Below are 22,372 nucleotides of genomic sequence, written 5' to 3'. Positions count from 1 at the left end.
AGCATACCCATCAAGCCTATGAGCATCTTTAACACAAGTGTTTTGAACTCTCTATCTGTTAGGTCCTCTATCTCCCTGTCACTTAGTTCTCCCAATGGAACCTCAATCCATTCCCTCTTTTGGGCCATACTTTTCTGTCTCATCTTGATAGGCTCCCATGTTTGTTTGCCTCTGTGTCTTAGGTAGAGCTGTTGTACCTGTTATGTTGTAAGGGGCAGACCCTCATGTATTCATCAGTACAGAGCGACTTGTTTCACTACGTGGTGGTGGTGTATATAGAGGAAGGGTCTGAGAAGAAACAATGCTGCTTGCTCAGCACTCGCCCCTTTTCCAGGCACTTCTGCTTCCTGTATGGGACTGGCGCCCATCTAGCTGTTGCCCTGCCATCATTCCCAGAGCAGGTGGGTTTGCAGACATTCTAGGACTGTGGAGACCCTTTAAACAAGTGGACTCTGCTAAGAGACCAGAAGTTTCTTCCTCCACCCTAACCCCACTGGTTTTCACAGTCAGAAGCAATGAAGCTTTATTTTCCCTGGCACTAGAACCATTAGCTGTGTGGTCTGGTCTGGAGCTGGGAGTGTTTCCCAGGTGCTCCTCTCTACTTTTTAAAACATGTGACTGTGCTTTCCACCAGCCTGCCACTGCCACTACTGCCACCACTCTGTTTTCTCTCCACCCTGGCTCCATCCCTCTTACCTGTCTGGATGAATATTTCTTCTTTATATCTTTGTTTGTTAGACTTCCATGCAGCTCAGTTTTCTGGAACTTCTGGTTGTCTCTAGTTTTGAGATGGTTGCATTCTTTCTTAGTTGTGGAGGGGGACACACCGTGTGTATCTAGGCCTCCATCTTGGTCGAAAGTCCCCTAAAATTATTAACTTTTTTTCATTGATTTTTATTTTAATTTCTAAATTATATTTTATTGATTATGCTACTACAGTTGCCCTTCTTTCTGACTAGATCTTTTTTATGCTGTTAAGGTTCTCACTAAGTTCCTTGACCATTCTTAGAACTAGTGTTTTGAACTCTGCATCTGATAGGTTGTTTACCTCCATTTTATTCTGCTCTTTTTCTGGAGTTTTGATCTGTTCTTTCATCTGGGCCATGGTTCTTTGACCCCTCATTTTGGCAGCCTCCCTGTGTTTGTTTCTATGTGTTAGGTAGGACTATTTTGACTCTGTGTCTTAGTAGTGTGGCCTAATGCAGTAGGTGTCCTGTAGGGTCCAGTGGCACAGCCTCCCCTATCACCCCTGCTGGGTACTCAAGTTGTGCCCTTTGTTTGGGCTGAGTATACCCTCCTCTGATAGTTCAGCCTTGGTTGCTATTGGCAGATCAATGGGAGGGATTTACCCAGGCCAGTCAGCTGCAGGGATTGTTCTGTGACCACTTACCATCAACCTCTGCCCTCTTTGGAGGATTAGCTGTGCAGAGACAGGGTGGAGGTGCTCTGATATGGCCTGTAGCTGTCCACGGGGTGCACTGTCCCTGAGGTTTCCTGGTTGGTGTAGGTCAAGGTCAGCCTCCACCTGTGTTTTGCCCAGGGCCACCCTGCCTGAGCTATAGAGCAATCTGAGATGGCTGCTACTTGTTCTGGGCTTAGAGACTCCCAGGTGAAGCCAAGCTGTGACTCTAAGCTGGCTGTTGCTAGTAGTGTAGGGCCTTGAGCTCAACTGAGGCCAGCTATTGCTTGTTTGATAGGATTTAGGGATTTGTGAAGCATGAGCCAAGACCAGCTATTCACATGGAAAAGCAGTTTGGGTGCATCCATAAATTGAGTGGGGCAGAATCTTTGGGGATCTCCAAAGTAGATCCAACAGTGTTAGTCAGGTTGATGGAGTCTCAGATAAGGCACCAGCTTGCCGGCTCTTTGGGGAAGGGTTTAGAAAAGGGAAAATGGTCTCTGCTTGCCTTGATGCCAGAAACTTCAGTTTCTCCTTTTATACCACTGGTGCCTTTTAAGTTGCTACCTGGTTTTGGAGCTCAGAGGGGGTGAGTCTGAGTAGGTGAGTCCATTTGTGGGATCTTTAAGAGGAACTGCTTGGGGTTCCTGCAGTTTTTTCCACTGGCTTAATCCCCATTGGCTTTTACAGCCAGAAGTTGTGGTGACTTATCTTTCTGGCACTGGAACCCTGGGCTGAGTGGGGTGGGGGGGGTGAGGAGGACCTGTGGGTCTGGGACTCCTTGATCCTGAAATATCTGTCCCGAATTTTTATCCACGACACATGGGTGAGGGACCAGCCCATTGGGCATCTGCAACCCTCCTACCAGTCTCGATGAATGTGGTTCCTTTAATTCCATAGTTTCAGATTTCCTTTCAACTTGATTTCTGATAGTTATGAATGATGGATGTTCTATATTTTAGTTGTAATTTTGATATGGTTGTGTGAAGATGTGAGCCACATCTACCTATGCTGCCATCTTGACTAGAAGTCTATTAATGTTTAACTCTTGAGTTCCCCTATCAACTAGAATAATCTCCCCAAAATATTCAGACCCTCTCCCTATTTAAACCAAATATCAGATTTCAATGTAAAAAATAATTTCTATTCCAAAATTATTGAATTTTCTGCATAATTTCAATACTAAGATTGTAATTATTTTTTGTGCTTACTTTTCTTTGCATCTGAAGAATTACATAGGCAGTGTGGATCATTTGAGGAAGCCACTGGTTCATATAATTAGTCATTGTTTCCCTTATTTATTTATTCAGCATTTATTATGAGAGCCAAAAAGTAACTATATTTTTAAAGCACAGCTAAGTGACCATGACAAAGTTATATAATCTCTCTGAGCTTTAGTTTAGTTTTTTTAAAATCAAAGATGGAAGTCCTCATGCCCAGCTTTCAGAATTGTTATCAGCACTCAGTGAAATATCATTCAACTAAGCATTATATCTAGTACATGATAAGTCCTTAATAAATGGTAGTAATTATTATTATTATAGAAATTTTTGTTTTTCTTAAAAAGTACGTTATTCCCAAATAAATGACTATGTTTTGGAATAGAGTCTTCTTGCAATTTCTAAGTTACCTGATCCTCACTTCTGTTTCTATCCAATATGGCATTATGGGGAGGACAGTTGAGATAACAGTAGATAGTAATTCTTTCCAAGTTACATTAAAGTTGTATTCAAACTCTCAATGAGGTTGACATTCTAAGTGTTTCTAGACTTAAATAGTTATAAAATTATGAAGTGGTTAAACTGTGAGCTCCTTGGGTCTCAGCGCTGGGAACAAACCTGAAACCCTGACTGGAATAGGACTGTCACATCTTTGGTAATGTTGGCAGATTTTCTTTCCAAGGTTGCTGTGGATGGTTAGGAACAAAACATGTCAAATGTGAAAGATTCTCTGTGACGTCTGTGAGGATAAGGAACATGTTATTTAAAAATAAATTTCAGTTGACTTGAAGAATTAATAGCTGGGAAAATGACTGTTTCTGTGAGAAGAAATGACAGCTCATTGACACAGAGAGAATAGAAGTCATCCCCTGGGAATGAGCAATGATAAAGCAGAGGAAGTGGTTTCAACCGAGTGCTGCCCACGCCCGGGCGTGAGGACTCAGTCCTGGGAGACCTTGATGGCAGCTTATTTTCTCTACATTTCTCATTCTAGCAAAAAGGAGTTGGGTGAGAATACTTCACATCATTTCCTAACATGTAAATATTTACAGAATACATTTTTTAATCTAGGTATTAGTAACAGGCAGTGCATTTTGGAAATACTAGTACAGAGCTTTCAAGACGTTGCCAAATTTCACTGCTATGCACTTTTCTATCTCCCAGCTTTGGGTCATCTGCAACTATGAAAAAGAGGCCTCCTAAGTTTTTCCATTTGTTGAAAGAAATCAGTATTCCCTTCTCTTTATCCATCCTAAAAGTTCTAGTCCTCATGCTTTCTATTATTCTCTCATTAACTTATTTATTCAACAAATATGTGGCACAAAGAGAGATACAAAGCTGAGATACAAAAGAGTCAAGATACTCAGAACATAGTATTAAAAATAAAACATGCATCTATCAGGAAGATAAGGTATACATAAATGAGGATGGGGAATAAAACATTGCTATTTACAGGGAGTAGCATACCCTGGCTGCTGTGGCTCGGTGGATTGAGCGTCGGCCTGCAAGCCAAGTGTCGCTGGTTCGATTCCCAGTCAGGGCACATGACTAGGTTGCACGTCAGGTCCCCAGTTGGGGGCGCGAGTGAGAGGCAACCACACAGCGATGTTTCTCTCCCTCTCTTTCTCCTTTCCCCTCTCTCTAAAAATAAAATAAATAAGCAAACAAACAAATAAATAAATTAAAAAAAAATAAAGGAGTATCATAAAGATGGATGCTTATTAAAAAGGTACCTCACTTAGGTCATGTTGGAGGTGAAAGCTGAAACCTCCTGGCCATTTGGATGAGTGGGTACAAAACGAAGAGAGAGAGATTGCTTTGCCTCCTGAAATGAGAAGAATTAGGAATTTGCACCGCACAGAGAAGCTGGGACCCAGGAGAGAGGGAGGAAGAAGTGGGGCTCTGGGAAGGAAGTAAAGCCCAAGCATGATATAGGTGGAAGCTTCAAGAGAACAATTGGCTGGAAAACTTCCCTGTGGAGTTGTGACAGAGGGACAGAAAGACAATGATTTCAGTTCCCAATATGAATTCTTTTTTGAGCTTTAATGCAATTACCCTCTTCCTTTCCTCAGACCTCAAAATAAAAAATCTATTCCCCCCATACTGGATGGTCTCTGCTTGTTTAATCACTTTTCCATCTGAGATGTTGAATGGCAAGACTGGGAGTGAGTCTGAGCTAATAGAAAGCCAGAGGTTAGAGAAATTTAGGCCATTTCTATCAAAGCCAGAGCTTCTTCCTCTAGCTCTACTATAACAGAAACAAACAAACCAAAATGTCCTTCAGTATTCTCAACCTACACTCCTTTGTCACTAAGCCTCCACCAGCCAAACAAATTAGGTTTGATACTCAGATGCGTAAGTTTAATTTTTAAAAATAAGTTCCTCTTTACATCATTTAAATAAAGCAATTTATTTTTCAAACTTCTGAAAAGACATATATTTTTAAAGCAAGTTCTCTTGGGGAAATGTTTAGCTGCATTCAGCAGGGTTTTACACGTTCTCTTGTGGAGCATATCAACAAGCGTGTGGAGCAGAGGATGTTGGACAGTCAGTACATATGCAGGATATGGTGAAAATTACTGCGCTTGAATGGGCCTGAGGACCCAGGTTTCACTTCATAGGGTGGAAGTGAGCACATCTGAGATTGAGCCGAGGCTAGTACTGGTATTTTATCAAGGATTGAAGATAATAAGGATTTTTCCTAGAGTTCTTTTCCTAATAACTTTTTCTCCTACCACTGTTGCAGGTGGAGAATGGGAAAAGAATGTGTTTAATCTCTGACCCAAAATGTCTTTATTTTTAAAAATATTTTAATGACTTTGCTTTTTTTAAAAAGAAAAACTATAAAGATAAATAAGCACCTGTATTATATGCCATACAAAACTGAAGTATTGATATTTTGATTCTTTTTTTTAATACCACAGACATAGAATAAGATGGAAAATCTTTTTTATTCTCTGCTTAGTTCTATTCCATATCTTTCTTCTCCTGGACCGCACTGTGTATTTTTTTCCCATTATGTACCATTGAATATATTTTTCTGCAACTAACATCCTCACTCTGGCTTTTTTTTCACTTAAAAAGAATTATTGTTCCATGTTGATACATACAGATTTAGCTCACTATTCCTGTAATAATACTAATATTTTTTATTCACTTCCCTACTAAAGCATATATATGTTCTTCAGATTCTAATTAATAACAAAGTGATGCATTTGAACATGCTTGTGTTTTCTCCTTGTATAGGTAGGCAGGAATTTCTCTAGAATACATACAGTGACCTGATTTTAAACTATCTTGGATACTGCCAAATGGCTCTCCAATGTGACTGACCAAGTAACACTCTCTCAGCAGTGTGAGAGTTCCTAATTCCCCCCAAATTATTTACCAGTGTGTGAGAATTCCTAGTTCCCCAAATACTTGGACTTATGTCTTCCTCCCTCATCTTTCTCTCTCCTTCTTTCTTAATTTTTCTAACACCTTCATTTTCCAAGGAAGCATATGATAATGATCTTACTTAAGGTGAACATTTCTTTCCAAGAACAATCCTAATGATTTTCTCACACATGTTTCCTATTTGACAGGTTTGATATTATGGAATACACATTGTCTTTTTATCTTTCAGTAAAATAAGGAAAGTTGTAGATCTCCTTAGTAGTCCCCTCTTAGTGCTCCGTCTCTAATGACACATGTGATATTAGTAGTTGGCAAAGAGAAAAATATCCAGTGGAGCAAGACTAGCCTCACCTCTCATGTAGGTAGAGCCAGGCTGGTGAGACTGACTCTCCCTTCTCGAGGCGCTGCCCATGTGATATTAGTAGTTGGCAAAGAGAAAAATATCCAGTGGAGCAAGACTAGCCTCACCTCTCATGTAGGTAGAGCCAGGCTGGTGAGACTGACTCTCCCTTCTCGAGGCGCTGCCCATGAGTGCAGAGGGTCTCCACGTTTGCAGTGAGTACTGCATGTCTGTGCTAAGTACTGCATGTCTGTGCTAAGTGATCTCTGAGCATCTAACAGATCGCATTTATTCTGTTACTTGCCATGATCATTGATACTTCTCACAATTCCTCCAAATCAGGAACCATTCTTCTCAGGAAAACATCTAAAGTTCCACATTGAACTATTAGGTATATTACTTTTTCCCTTCTAAATGGAATTAATTAGAAATTTTGTTTCAAAAGCAGAAAAACAAAAATAAAAATAAAAAAGCTTTTTGCTTGTCTGATACTAAGAGCTTTAGATTGCACTGGTCGACCAGACCATTCCTTAAGGATAAATCATTTTATGTCTTTGATATTAAAAAAATGTATACTGCATGTTGCATCAATTAAAAATAGAAAAATATCAACATTAAAGAGACACCAAACCACACAAATATATTGATATAATCTGGGTTCTTCCTGGCAATGTGCTACTGTCCCCGTTGCTGAAGGGTTTGCTATTGCTAATTGGTAGTAAGATATTTCTAAAAGGCTATCTGTTCAATTAGGATTCCCGAAAATATGTACTGTTTTAAAGATCCACCAAGCGCCTGAAACACGTGCCCTTTGCTTATCAAGCTCTTCTCACCTCCAAGGTGCTAGTGTCAGTGAATCGGAGCCTCGGCGTTGCCGCCCTGGTAACCCCCTCTCCAGTTATGGTTTTGTATGCCTGGGCTGTGCCTGTCCTTCTGCCTGATTGAAACCTGTACCTTCCCAATCGTACAGCACAGGCAATTTTGTCACTTACTTTGATAATCACCATGCTTCATTTATTTCCTGTTTTTACTTTGCATACTCAGGGATCTTAGAAAACTAAGCAAAATATTGAAGAAAACAGTTTTGTCCCTACAAATTCCTACTAGAACTTCCTATATTTACTGCTTATCACCTGACTTCTGTTTAATGATCATTTTTGAAAGGTGAAATCATCACTCTCATACAAATATAAAATAAACAAGGATGAAGATTTTATTAAACTCATTAATTAATGAAGGAATGGTAAGTTGTTAAAATTAGTTCAAAGAAAAATCTCAGGAGTAGACATTTATGTAGGCAATCAGGATTACTGAATTGAATTTGTTAATATGCAAAAATGTATAGCCTAATGTAGAGAGCACCAAAATGTAATGTTTGGGACAATCATTTTTACAGGGTGGAAATCAGTGCTGTTGTTGTTGGCTTCTGACACAAAACTAAAGCCTCATTAGCTCACTTCTTATCTCTACTGAGGAAAATTAATGTGTATTTCTGTGGATAAGAATCATTTGCAATATTGCCTGTGTAAATGCTTCATGCTGTCTTCCAGAGTTTAAACTGTAAAACCATAACAACAGTCTTAGGTTTTCCTCTGAGTCATATGTTTTCCTGTTCCCAGAAAGGGGATAACTGTCATTAATGTTCCTGCTCCTAACACAAACCTTACACAAATCACACCCTCCTGGGTTGCAGACCAAGGGACACCACGCTGAACAGACACAGTCCGTGCCTTTTCAGTCTATAGCCCCCAGGAGACCAGGACAGGTGGACTGGTTTCCACTGCTTCGAGTTAATGAGTGTTAACAGAGAGATAAGCATGATTTGCTAAAGGGAAACACCAAAGGCACCCAGGAATCTGAAAAATATTTTCTGGAGGATTTGAGATTTGAAGGTTTGGAGGTTGAGGGAGGGCACTGTTCACAGGGTAATTTCCAGGAGTGAGAGAGTTGGGGGAGGAGGGAATTAGAAGAAGGTGAGGAGGGAGCAGGTGGAGGTGGGCTTTGAGGTCAGATGGGAGAGGTAAGCCAGTGCCAGGTCCTGAAGGGGCTGGAAGCCACGTCAAAGTGTTTGGCCTTTATTCTAATGTTATTGGAAGATTTTAAGCATGCAAATCATATCACGATGGTTGCATTTGATAACGATTGCCCTGACTGTGGGGACTAGAATGAATTGGAGGTGAGTGGAAAATCAGCAAGGAGAGCTCTGGTGTGATTTTCAGTCAGTGACATGGTTGTGGTCTGTGCCTGCTCACACTCCCATTACTTAACACCCCCCCCACACACACACCTGGCACAGCATCATCAGAGTGCATTGCTGTTCAAGGGCTGACTGTCACCCAGCAGAACAAAATGGCAATAGTCTAATACACACATAGTTCCACCCTTCTTTCTCTAGCCAGGACTCACTTCAGGGATGCACAAATTGAAGAGCTGCATTCAGTCCCATACAAAAGGGAGAAGGGCCCCGACTCTTGATTTAATGTTTTGTTGTTACCATCTTGAAGTCCTTAATATTCGAATGAGTGGTCTTGTATTTTTCATTTCACAACGAGCCCCACAAACTACGTAGGAGTTCCCACTTCCAGCAATCTATGGATGGTAGTCTTTAAGTAATTCTTTAAACTCTCGGGCAAAGTGGACTGAAGACTTCAGGAGCTGTTCGAAGATTAGACACAGAACGTCATCAGTGGTTCCAAAGACAGACCCCAGAGGGTCTTGTCCTAGGCTGGCAAACCGACTTTTTTCAGACCTGTTTTGACTTGCCTCTCACCAGCAGGACATCGGGATGGTGGCCAAATAATGCTTCAGCTCAGTGGAAGAGGCTTAGGGTGTTCTTGACTTTTACAGAGTTAAACACTTGGAGAAACTTCAGGAAGAAAGCACTTGGTGAAAGGTAAAGCTAGCTGGAGGGTCAGCTCCCTGTCTGCTGAGCTGCTCCTTCCCATTTTCATGGTTCTTAGCATGTTTATTCTCTTCTTTCCAGTGGCCAAAGGACAAGTTTAAATTTCTTATTTCCTCTAGGGAGACTGGAGAGAGGCAACAGGCACCAAATACAGGAAATCATGTGGAGAGGATCTCTTATTTATTACAGTTCCCATATTACTTCCCTTCCCCCAGCCTCCGCCCCCACCTCCTGCCACACTGTGTCTCCCAGCTTTTTCCTGCAGCAGAGAGCAGAAGGCAGTTCACCTCTGCTCCCTGACGCCTGTGGGCGCCCTGAGGACCTCAAGTCTGGTTTTGTGAAACCCTACCCTCCTGTGGCTATGTAATTGAGTGGGGGGCCCTTAAATTTCATTTCACCTAAGAGGGTCTTAGGAAGACGTCCAGGACAGGGTTCCATTTCAGGAGACTGCAAATCACAGAGGGAGAAAGGTAAGTCCCGCTTTAGTGTGTTCTGTCTTGTTGAATGTGATTTGGGCTGTTCTGAAGTACATGTGTCTGTCCACATGGCTTTTTGAGTTGGCTGTATGTTTTCAACCTGTGTCTTATTGAGACTAACTGATTTACAGGACTGTGAGGAAAATAGTGAGAGGGGAGATGACATTTGAGTTTTGAATTTGGACATCTGTGGATAAAAAATGCCAACCATTATAGTACATAGAACATGAAGCTGATTATTATCCTCTTTGGAGGGCAAATCTTATTAAAAGTTGGTGCTTTTTTTTTTTTGGCTTCCGCATAAGGGAAAAAAGTTTAGCCACCTTTTCTTTTCAACAATGTAGACCCCTCCCTTGATTTTTGTTTTAACTCCTTTATGAGTTTTTCCTTTGAGTTAAAGGTATACTCATGCTGACTGGATTTTCTAACAGGGATAGAAATAGGTGTTTCTAATTTAGATACCTATGAGTTCTAAATAAATGAACAAGCTCTTTGCTCAGGATCCAGTGGGCTTCCATGTTACTTTCCAGAATTTTCTATGAAACAATTGCTCTTCCTGAAGTTTTCTGAAATTAAATGCAAGTAGTGACAACATATATCAAGCGGTGTCTGAGGAAAATGATTTTATTTACTGTTGTGATCATTGTCTGCAGGGAGGGTGTTCACACCTTAGCTGACTGCTCCTTAGGGTCAGTCACTATTGGGGCTCAAGATAATGTGTTGACTGAGACCTGGTTTGGGGTCAAGGCATTCAAATAGCATTACAGATTTTTTTGGAGTTCTTTTTTGTCTCTTAAGTTTTTTTTGTTTGCTTAATTTTTGTCCTCACAATCAGCCTTTCCTCTGGGAGAGATATTTTATGCAACTTCTTAGGATATTAGCCAACTTACACCTGTTTATTGAGCATAGACTACCTTTCTTTAGCTTATTTAGTTCAGGTGTTTAAAATATCTTGCCACTGATGTATTTTACCTCAACACAGCCTCTCTCCATTTAATCCTCCATATCCTGCAGCAGGGTTCTTGGGAAAATGCAATTCTCATAAGGTCACTCTCTTCAGTGAATTACTTGCATTGTGTGCCATTGTTACAGCCTCGCTGCCTAAAGGGTAGTTGGGAGTCAGCTGCATCAGGCCTCCCTTGAGAGCTGTGAAAGGCTCAGATTCTCCATCCCCTCCTTAGACTTCCTGAATCTGCATTTTAACCAGGTTCCTGGGTGACTTATCTGCACATTAAACATTGAGAAGCCTCAGCTTAAGGAAGGTAAACAAGACCTTCAGGGTCTGCTCCTTATCACATCCTACCCAGCCTCACCTCTCCCCACCAGAATTTCCAGCTGTACTCAGTCCCTCTCACTTCCCCCAGGGCATGAGAGCTCTGTGCCTACCTATGGCCATGTGTACTGTTCTCCCTGTCCCGATACCTCTGGTCCTCTTTTCCACCCATCTACCCACTGCAGCCTAATTTCTCCCCCCACCTTGTCCCTCATCCAGTCCACCTCATACTAAGTGTTCCTCCGGTCTGTGATTTGACACCACTTCATGAAATGCCCTGGCATAGCCTTAGCACATTAAATGATGGTTTCTATGTTCATTTTTATCCTTGAGGAGTTCTTGGTCTTTGATTTCTGAATCCATAGCATTGAAACAACACCAGCTGCACAGCTTGTACTCAATCAATGTTTATTGAATTTATGAACAAATGAATGAACAAATGAATGGATCCATCATTTGAAAAATCCAAATTCATTACTAGATTGAGAAGTATAGTTTGAAGCTTTTCAAGGAGATTGACAATCCCGACAACATTTTCCCACACCCTCCTTTATGAGACTTGGCTAAATTCATTTTTTTCACCAAATATTTTGAGTACCTACCATGTGTCATACCTTTTAGAATTGATTTCTTCACGTTTCTGTGAGTGACTTCTCCATTAGGTGTTTCTCTATCAGTGCCCCTAGTACTACAGCCCTCTAAGTCAGAGACTTATGCATTTTTTAGCAAATACATACTGAGCACCTTCCACACACCAGCTTCTGTGCTACATGCTGGGGATACAATGGCAAGTGACACAAATGTGAGTCCTGCCTCCATGCAAGTCCCCACAGAGAGGACGTACTTTTTTTCACACACTGTCCTGCTTCTCCCTAAAAAAAACATTAAAGAAAACTGAAAGAAGTTTGATCTATAATACATGTTGGGACATCCAAGTACGGACATCAGGAGCGTGAAGTGTGATTTAGTGAAAAGCAAGTTGGGCTGTGCTTTGGGGCCCTGGCTTAGTCCTGCACCTGTCACTCATTTGCATGTAAACTTGGGTGAGTCTGCATCCATCCTCTAAACCCAGATTTTTCCTTAAGTGGCAGACAAGACTGAAAGCTACAAGGAAGAGGAGCCTCTGCCTTCATAAGTACACAGAGAAGGCAATATCCAGGGATCCTCTGCACTCACCATCTCTCATGCTACATGACTATTTGAAGGGCATCATTCTGTAGTTTTCTGACTCAAACTGGCAAAGAGATCTTAAGGGAGTCATTTTATTACTATGCCCATGTGCTCAGCCACAGACATTAAAGTCCTTCAGTACCTTTCGCCGAGCACAGATGTGCTGGTGGCTCCTGGGGAGCAATGCCTTACAGCTCACTTCAATCCACTTGGCATTAGCTGTTGGGTGTAGAGCTGCTTTGAAGTGGGGCAGCTAAGGATGGAGGCAGTGTCATCCTCAGGCAGTCTCTGCTTTTGAAAGCAGCCAGGTGAAGGGAAGAAAGTAGCTATCCCAAGTGATGTGGGAAAAACTTAGAAGCCTGTAGATATATAGTGAGTACCTGACCCTCACTGTGACAGAGCTGCAAGGACCCTCTTTCTGACTCCATGGTAGCTTTTTCTTTTCCCACCTAAAGATGTGTGGCTTAACCAGATTTCACCTAGAATCAGATGTTGGGGCAGGGCGTAGCATCCTCTGTCCCCAACTTTGCACTCTCATGTGGTACATAGTCAGCTGGGGGAAAACCAATATTTTCTACTTATTCTGTAGACATAATCATGAGGCTCAGGCTAAAACAAACTGTCATGCAACCACTTTCCCCTCTTTGAGCACTATTGTCTTGCTCCCCTACTAACTGAAGTTCCCAGAACAAGATGCTCCTAGGCCTCCTGAATTCCTTTGGCTCCCTGTTGCCCATGCATCTCTTGACCTCCATGCCTTCTGCATACCTACCTTGTCTATAGCTGCCCTTCAGTGGCCAAAGTGTCTCTTTTTTCTGGTCCCTTCCTAACCACTCAAATTAACATTAATTTCTGGCTTTTATCTAAGAGACAAGAAATAACAAGCATTGGTGAGGATGTGGAGAAAAGGGAACCCTTGTGCACTGTTGTGAGAATGGAAATTGGTGCAGCTATCATGGTAACAGTGTGGAGGTTCCTCAAACAACTAAAAATAAAACTGCCATATGATCCAGCAATTCTACTACTATGTACTTATCCAAAGACAAGGAAAACACTTATTGAAAAATATATAAGCACCCCTATGTTTATTGCAGCATTATTTACAATAGCCAAGATACGGAAGCAACCTAAGTGTGCATAAATAGATAGACGAAAGGATAAGAAGATGTAGTACATATATGCAATGGAATATTACTCAACCATAAAATAGAAAGAAATCTTGGCTGGGTGGCTGAGTTGGCTGAAGTATCATCCCATATACCAGGTTCAATTCCTGGTCAGGACACAGACCCAGATTGTGGTTTTGATCCCTGGTCAGGCAAGGTATGGGAGGCAACAGATCAATGTCTCTCTCTGTCTCTGTCTCTGTCTCTCTCTCTCTCTCTCTCCCTTCCCCTCTCTCTAAAAGTCAATAAACATATCCTTGGGTGAGGATTAAAAAAATAAAGAATGAAATCTTGCCATTTGCGACAACATGGATGGACCTTCAGGAATTTTGCTAAGTGAAATAAGGCAGACAGAGAGACAAATACCATGATTTCACTTATTTGTGGAATCTAAACAAAAACCCGTTTAGATACAGAGAACAGAACAGTGGTTGCTACAGGGGAGGGGGTTTGAGGGTTGCATGAAATGGGGAAGGGGGTCAAGAGGTACAAACTTCCAATTATAAAACAAATAAGTTATGGGGACATAATGCATGGCAAAGTAACTAGGGTCAATAATATAGTAACTGAAGTTCCAGAGGGTAAAGCCTGAAAGTTCTCAACAAGAAAAAAATAGAATTTTGTAATTTTGTATGGTAATGGATGGTAACTAGACTTATTGTGGTGATCATGTCTTAGTGTATATAAATATTGAATCGTTACATTGTACACCTGAAACTAATACAATGTTATATGTCATTTATACCTTAATAAAAATATAAAAACCATTCATCTCTATTAGTAAGCACAAGTTGTAACAACAAAAGGAATGTTAATATGCAGGGGAGTTTTCTAGCAGCCACAGATCTCAGAATGTATCTGAGATCAACCTGGCTATTCCTCGTTCAACATTTCTTTTTTAGCCAGAGGTATGTGCTAGGCTAGAAAGAGGCAGACCTGGTTTTGAATCCCCCATATGCCACTTCTTGAATAAGTAATTGTATCTTGCCGAGTCTTCGTTTTGTTCCTGAAAATGTGGATAATATTGAACTCACAAGGTTATAGAGAAGATTAATTAGCTACAGTACTTAATATGTTGCCTCAAAAAATACATCAGATCTTAAGAGAGGAGGCTGGCCAAGAGGGTGAAAATAAGAAAATTATCGTTTGCAGAATAATTGAAGGACCCAGAGAACATTTGAAGTGAGAAGTTGGTGCTGTGGCACACGAAGGCTACTCTCAAATATGTCAGGATCGCTCTATGTGAGAAAAGAGGTCAACAATGTATTGATGAGTGGAAATGATAGGGTAACGGGTTTTAGTGCAATGTTTGGAAAGATTTACCTACCATCAGAACTGTCTAAAACTGCCTAGTGGTGTGGTGAACGTCCTGTCCTGGGCTGCGAGCCAGCACCCTGCAAGAGCATGACCGGGGTGTTCCTAAAGGAATGCCCGCACTGGGTGTGGCCCGGGTGATGACCTCAAGGCCCTTCCAGCTCAAAGTCACCAAGAGTCTTGTGATGTCAGGCCCCCAATCCAAGGCACTAAATAAAGGTCTGCAAAAAAATCATCAGGCTAGAGAGTGACCGTAGCTGCCTTTTTACTAAATAGCCCCGCCTATCTGCTTTGACCATTTTAAAATTAGGGTCTTTGCAACCACGATAGAGTTAGGTTGGACTTCCAGGAAAAAGCAAAGAAGAAATGAGAACAATGAGGCAGGAAAAGTTCACTCCAAACCACTCTTCTTAGGTTACTCTTTAACTAGATTGTGGGTTACTTGTTGTGCTGCAAACACATTCCTATTTGGTGGAAAATTGCTGCAATTTGGCACATTTTCAGCCAAACTGGGGTCAGGCAAGTAATAGCAAGACTCAGAGCTATGTCTCTAGTTTCTGTTCTATTTATAAAATGGAAACACGACTATATGGATATGTATTCTTAGCCATTCAAAAACCTAATTTTAAAGAGTGCAAAATAAATGGTTCTACCATTCTTTAAATTGCAGGAACTGTGAGTGAGATATTTGATTTTGGGGGACAGAAGAGAGCTGGTTGGAGCTGTCTGCCTGCTCTGAGTCAAGTTCATCAGCCACTCTTCCCTCACCTTTCCTTTTCTGTTAACTGAGCCAAATTAATAACAACCTGTCTGTCAGCTAAGGACCTGGAGGTTTAGGAAAGTGAGAACTTTGTTACAGTGTGTCCCACACATGTCACCCACTGCTCTAGTCTGTCCCAGGGTTCTTTGCTAATACTTTATTCTTCCTGAACTGTGAAGAACTGGCTGGTCTTGTGGTTTTAAATGCTTACATCTTTCTTCAGTTACCTGGGCAACATCTCAGCACACCTGTGCTTTCTGTAATCTTATTTTGAATCACTAAGGCAAAAAAAGCCATTGCCCTTTCAAAGAAATGGCTATCAGCAAATGGTACATTTTGTCAAATTGAAACAAAATCATGATATAGTTTATTCTTCACATTTACCTAGACTTGCTTTCTGAAAAACATTTTTAAAAAGCTTCCTTTGAAATATAATCCACTGTGCAGGGCAAAATCATAGAACCCCATGCAGATCTGCATGTTTATTTTTAGGTGCACATCAGCCTGCCCAGCAGAGCAAAGCAACTCCTAACATCCAAACCATGGCCCTGGGAATTTCCTCTAACAAGCCCGTGTTTCCGTGCATTGTTACAGCACAAAGAGCAGAAGGAGGTCTGCGTGGAAGGCTCATGGTAACCCCGCCTAGAGTGAAATCTGGGACCTGTCATTCCCTCAGTCTACAGGGTCCTGAGTGCTGGGGTCGAGATGGAGGTCACCTACCAGCTCTGGGCAGATGTAAATGAGTAGACATGTATGATTATTTCATCTAAAAATATCCCAGAGACCTGTGATGGCATTTCATAAATAAAAGCTCAGCTTTCTATTGATAGTTGAGGATCTAACCCTCACCCGTGCTGTGAAGTGGATTCTGGTCTGGCCTAGGAACAGGAATGTCATGGGAAGATCTTGGGTTAGACCGCAATTAGTAAAGGGTAATGAAGCATATTATCGTAATAAAAGTATGCGTGTACATGCATAAAGCCACTACACACACACACCACACCACACACAACACACACAACTAGATCTTCACTATTAACATTTCCTAGGTCAGTTTCTGATCCTTGATTTTTTTCATCTACAGAATGTATGCAACAAACCTCATATCCTATTAGTTTGGGCATAAATAAGGTACATTATTAGCAAGAAACTGACCCACACTAGATTTTTATTAAGATTTTGCATTTTGGTTCTAGAATCCTTTAGGTTCCTTCTGAGAAATTCCTGTAAAAATATTTACCAAGATTCCAGAGATTTGCATGGTGGTTGTTTGGGTTTGCTGTTCAGTTTTTGTTTCGGGGTGTGTGTGTGTGTGTGTGTGTGTGTGTGTTTGCCACTGCAGAAAAAGAGGCCAAATAATTTGTTACTTAATTGGCACACTTTATTAGCAGAGCTTTTTACATCTTTGTCAAGCCCTCCCACTCCTGGGAAATGTCACTGCCTTATTGCTTGTGGTTGCAAAGTTCAAGGCTGTGTCTAGGAGTCACTTGAGAAGGTGCAAGTGTGGGTCTCGGGTCTGTATACTGCTAGCAGTTCACTCTCCCTCGCTGTAAAGGATCTGCGATCTGCCTTCCAGCAGCTCCATAGGAGCACGGGGCTGCTGCACAGTCAAAGACCCGAGAGGCAAGGGGACCTGCACGTACAAGTGCCAGCCGCCCTGAGTGGGGACGGGACTGCTGGGCTCTGGCAGCAGGTGGATGTCCAGGCCCCCTCCAGGTCCACAGACACAGGAAAAAGTGCTCTAACCCTTTGGTGAAAATGCAAGAATGTTAGTAAAAATGCCTTTATGGATTGTTTTGTTTGCAAGTGTTTATCACCAGAAACTCCTCAGGGGTTCACAGGGCAGGTTGCGAATGTCCAAGTGGGGCCTGGGAATTTCCTTCCACAAAGGCTGTGCTTCCTCTCTTTGTTACTCCTCAGAGAACAAGTGGAAGCATTACTAGGGATCCTTAGTTAACCCTTTCTCCTGGCCAGTGCGTCTGTGTACTCACATCACAGAAAGACCCTGCTTCTGGCCTTCTTAAAAGTAGGATTTCAGACTTGGTGGTGTGTGCATCACAAGGTTTGTGTGAATGTGCGTGTGAGTGAGTGTGTGTGTGTGTGTGTGTGAGTGGAGAGGAAATAGGTAACAAAGCATAAGTTCAATACCATAACGTTCACCCAATCTCTGTTCAGACCAGGTAAAATTTCTGCATTCTTTACCATAATATGTTTTCCTACTAAAAATGCTGATCCAGTTTTAGTTCCCTGTCCCCAGGGAAGGACACAGCTACAACGATAGTTGCTTTTCCCCATTGGAGTCTGCTTTTGTTTGCCAGGCAGGGCACGATGAGTTGAAAGATCTTTCAATCAGCGAATTCTTTATTGAACATATGCTACATATAGCATACTCGGCACTAAGGGAAAGCCTGCAAGAAACTTTAAGAACACATGATAAATTTATACACACACTCAGGCATTGTAAGAGAGTACAAAGAAGCCAGATAGATAACTTTATATCTTAATCCCATGAAGCTCAGAAGAGGCACATGAACACTCACCCAACCAGAGACTAATCATACCCAGAGACATTCCATAGTGTCTCCACTGTCCTTAAATGTCCAAGCATTAGTGTGGCCAAGTGTATGCACTCTCTTGGACATATACATGTGCACATGTGTGCACACACCTCATCTCAAGAGACAGCTTTGCCTTCTCAGAGGAAATAGCTCCCTTGGCTTCTCACCACCAACTCCATGAAAGCATCTGCTTCAGCATCCATCTTTCTCTTCCTTTCCTGTCTCTGAGGAAGAGATGACCCTTCCCTACAACCAGAGGTCAGCTCTCGCCTCCTCCCACCCTCCTAATGGTCTCCATACACTCCTCTCTGATTGGCTCTTTCACTTATTGTTTACTTCTGCTTAGTTCCTTCTCATCTCAAACAATAGGAGCAGCACTCTTTCCCAACCCCACAGCTCTTCTCCCTCCTCACCAAGAAATTCTTGAAAGAACTATGGATGTTCATGGCGGCATGTCATCGCCAACCATTCACCCTGCAAGCCACTCTGCTTTATCTCTCTGTCTGTCCTCCCCCCAGTGCACCTGAGGGAATGTTCCTGACACATTTCTTGATGACTTCTGTGTGTTTAAATCCATCTCACTTCACTGACTACAACATTTGCTATTGTTGACTCCTTACCTCCTCTAGTCTTCTTCCTGCCTCCTGGGACTCCACACTTCCTGGGTTTTTCTCCTTTTCTCTTGTGGCACCTTCTCAGTTTTCTTTGCAGGCTTCTTTCCCTGTGCTCTTCCCTTTCCTTTCTGATCGCCATTCCCTGGGTGACCTCCTCTTCTCCATCCACACCACCTTCCTGCTGCAGGTCATTCCTCTGTGAAGAGTCCTCTTCTCTCCCTTCTCTCTGCCAAGCAAACTATTGAGCCTCCAAAGCCCATTTTTAAATGCCACCAGATGAGTTCCTTTTTACATGTCTCCTCATCCCAGTGGAGAACTGATCTGTCATCTAGTGTCCGCACAGTGCTTTATCCAGCCTCTGCTATAGTGCCTTTTGTATTTACATTTTCAGTAATAGCTCACATGCACTTCTCTCCTAGGATACAGGGATGCCATTTTATTCTTCTTTGTATTTCTAGCCCCTAGCATAGTACCTGCAGTATTCTGTACAAAAGGGGCTCAAAAGCATTTGTCCAGCAAATGATTATGTTGTAATTTATTGGTAAAAATATAATTTAACAAATGTAAACATGTAAGCCAACTGCTAATGTAACTAGACATGTGACTGGAGATCAAACTCTTGATAGAACTTGAATAATTTGTGAAAAAATAAATCTGCTTTTATAACTTCTCCTTACTTTACCAGGAATTCTGCCGAATGTTTGTATGTTTAAGTTTAATATAGGCTATAAATCACTAAATCTGTTTCATTCAATATTTACTTGAAATCCATTTTAAGTCAATAATTTCATAAATGACAACTTTCAAGAACATGAGGGTTTTATTTATTGTTATAAATTATCCTTCAAAAATAAGGCTTCTTAATTTTGGGATTGGCTAATACCTATTTGCTATTTCCTGATATGCCTTAATTCTGTTTATAACTCCAGAAATTAAACCAAAGAACTACTTTGTTGTAGACTTATAGAGTACTGTATTGAAAAAGAGGAGAAAGGAGAAATATTGGTGGTCTGGAGAAAAAAATAAGGAAATTTGGAGAAAGAAGGAGGGAGTTCCTTTCTAAATACCAAAGTACTTCAGAACCCTCTTTGATCCTTTTTGTTGCTAGCACTAAAACATTGAGGTTTTAATACTCATCAGGTTCTGCTCTAAGCACTTGAAACAACAATTCTGTGAGATAATTGTATCACTATCTCAATTTTATACTTGAGAAAACCAAGGAACAGAGAGATTAAGTAACTTGTCCAAACATACATCGCTAGTAAATGGTAGAACTAAGACCTGAGTCCAGGCAGTCTGGTGCCATAGCTCACGACCTTCAACTCATAGAACCTCTAATAATGTGCCACCTCCAGGATTTATTCATAACTAACATTGATTGAGCACCTGTACCTAACATGGAGTTAGGTACAGGGCACAGAAGAGTACACAAACAAGGTCCTGCCTCAGGGGTGATGGTGGAGAGTGGGGGGGATCATAGGATAGCAGGAGAGCTCACAAATACGCCATTATAATATGGCTCAGTAAATGCTTTGGCAGAGGGAAGTGAGGGGTGGAAGTGCACACACTACCAGAATAGTCAAAGGTAGCTTTGACCTTGACTTGGGCCCTGAAGGACAATGGGAGTTAGACACATGACAATGGAGTTAGGAGGCAGTTCCAGACAGAGGCTGGAGAACCTGGTTTTCCAGGGTACTAGGGGGTTCAGAGAGCGAAGAGTAAGATGAGAAGAAAGTGGAAGAGAGGAGTGAAGTTGGATGTGCAGGCAGAAGCCCTAATGATTAAGGGTTTTAGCTGAAGATAACAGCGCCATTTTGGAGAAAGGACAGACTCCCCATGAACTAACCCACAGCAGCTTATCAGTCTGCCAGTGTTTCTCTAAATGGATGCATTTACATTCAGCTGGTGGTTTTTCAAAGTGAGAACACTATGTTAAAAAATAATCATGCTGTATATACCTTAATGGTTATTACACTTTTATGTGCATCATAATCACCTCTGAGAGAACTTGTTTAAACATGGATTAATGGGCCCAAGCCCCCAGAGTTTTTGATTCTAGAGGTCTGGGTGGGCTCAAGAATTTGCATTTCTAACAAGTTCCCAAGTGGTGCTAGTGCTGGTATATGGCCCTCTACAGAGCAGGGTCTCAGTGTGAAGCCAGGAATGTAGCCAAAATTACTTAGGTGGTTCTTGAGCTGCACTAAAATTTGAAAATTCCTGGGAAGAAAAATGACTAAATCTCTTACCTTTGCTGTAATGCTCCTTTAATTTTTAAATATTTATATAGTTTAAGACACTCTAACCCAAATATTCCTGATATTCTGTTTCACTTTGGCCTGCAAGTGGTCAAAATATGGGCTTTTGAGGTTATTTGGAATTTTAAAACTCAGCCCTTTGAATTTTTTGTTTGTGAAGCAGGAAGTCACTTGTTATCCAGAGCAAACACTTGAGTCAAGGGTTTGCCCCTTTGGAGGGCATTAGAGCTGTGGCTTTTGAGTAAGTTTCTCTGCATTTTGGAACAATTTAAGTATATCTCTTTAGAGAATGGACTGTGAATGTGGAAATATGAGATTGATGTATGACCAAGTGGTGAAGGCCAAACTGTATCCCTAGGGTTGCTATTTCCTCTTTGATAGATAAAGCAGAAAGAAGCTGGAAACCCAAAGGCACCTTGAACAAGGGAGGAATGAAAGGATGGACGGGAAGACAAGAAAAGATCCTGGGGGCTTAATGATTCTTTTTGCTCAAAAAAATCTACCTTTTCAATGTCATTATCACAAACTAAATTCCTCACACCAAAGATTCAAAAGAAAAAGATTTATGTGAAAAACAGCAAGTGACCAAATTAATAGTCCTTAACACAGTAAGTGATGAATTGAAGTGAGACTTCAAGGAGCAGAAATAATCACAAATCATAAAAAACCAAGTTCCTGTGAGGGAAACTTAAACCCCCTGTGTCTGTAGCTCTGAAATGTAAATGCCATTCTGAATATATAGACACATCTGGAAATTCTCATTCATCCAAAGTAGATTCAATTCCATTAACTATCTTCCATATAGAAGAAATGGGCTAAATATATGTTTTAGAATTTTTCGATACTACACAATTTTTCACCTTAGTTTAACTGTGAAATTAATTAGTGGAGCCTCCCATTCCATATCCTCATAACAAAATTCAACCTTTACTGAAAGTGACTTGAGTTTTGAAACAATGGATTTGAAGGGAAGTTACTAAAAATAATTGGAATTAACAGTGATTGCATAAAAGGGAAATAAGCTGAAAACTACTTTCACTGAGCCCAAGAAACAATCCACTTTTATTAACTTGCTCTTTCCTCTCATTTGTTTAATTTTCACATGGGGATTTTAGTTGAAGTCCTCCATTACACCAGTCTGGTTGTCTGTTCACTTACTATGTGCCTCCACGAGCTCATGGGGCAGCGGGTGCTCTCCCATTTCCCGATGTTCCCCACCCTACCCCTTGAGCCCACTAGGTTCCAACCCCAGCTCAGCCCTGCCCATACTCAAGTCAGATACCTTGATCTTGGCCACTCAACTGACTGTGCTAAAGAAAGATTCCCACTTTCACAGGTAGAAAAGAATTACTTGAAGGAGGGAGGAATGAGTCCCTGAGGATTTTGCTTTGACATAATTAAAAAAATAGGAAACAAAATGAAAAAAAGAGGAGAACCTCAGGGAAAGGCAAGGGTCCCAAGAAGCACTTTGTAGTAGAACATGGGTGGGAGCCTCTAGAACAGAATCTTTTAGAGTTTAGTTTGCACAA

At 41.4% G+C, this 22,372-nt stretch overlaps 1 protein-coding gene across 1 annotated transcript in view; it reads left to right on the top strand.

The window, feature by feature from the left end:
- The first annotated feature begins 9,512 nt into the window (after positions 1–9,512).
- ADGRF5 (adhesion G protein-coupled receptor F5) overlaps positions 9,513–22,372 on the top strand; it is a 102,474-nt gene continuing 89,614 nt past the window's right edge. Inside the window, exon 1 of the mRNA XM_090282541.1 lies at positions 9,513–9,727. The gene's annotated coding sequence lies outside the window, so the exon portion shown is untranslated. The remainder of the gene's footprint in view (positions 9,728–22,372) is intronic.

This window comes from Furipterus horrens, unplaced genomic scaffold (assembly GCF_987537825.1).
Source record: "Furipterus horrens unplaced genomic scaffold, mFurHor1.1.pri manual_scaffold_6, whole genome shotgun sequence".
In the NCBI taxonomy this organism is placed as follows: Eukaryota; Metazoa; Chordata; class Mammalia; order Chiroptera; family Furipteridae; genus Furipterus; species Furipterus horrens.
The sequence above is the reverse complement of the archived record's forward strand: the minus strand, read 5'-3'. Positions and strand labels throughout refer to the sequence as shown.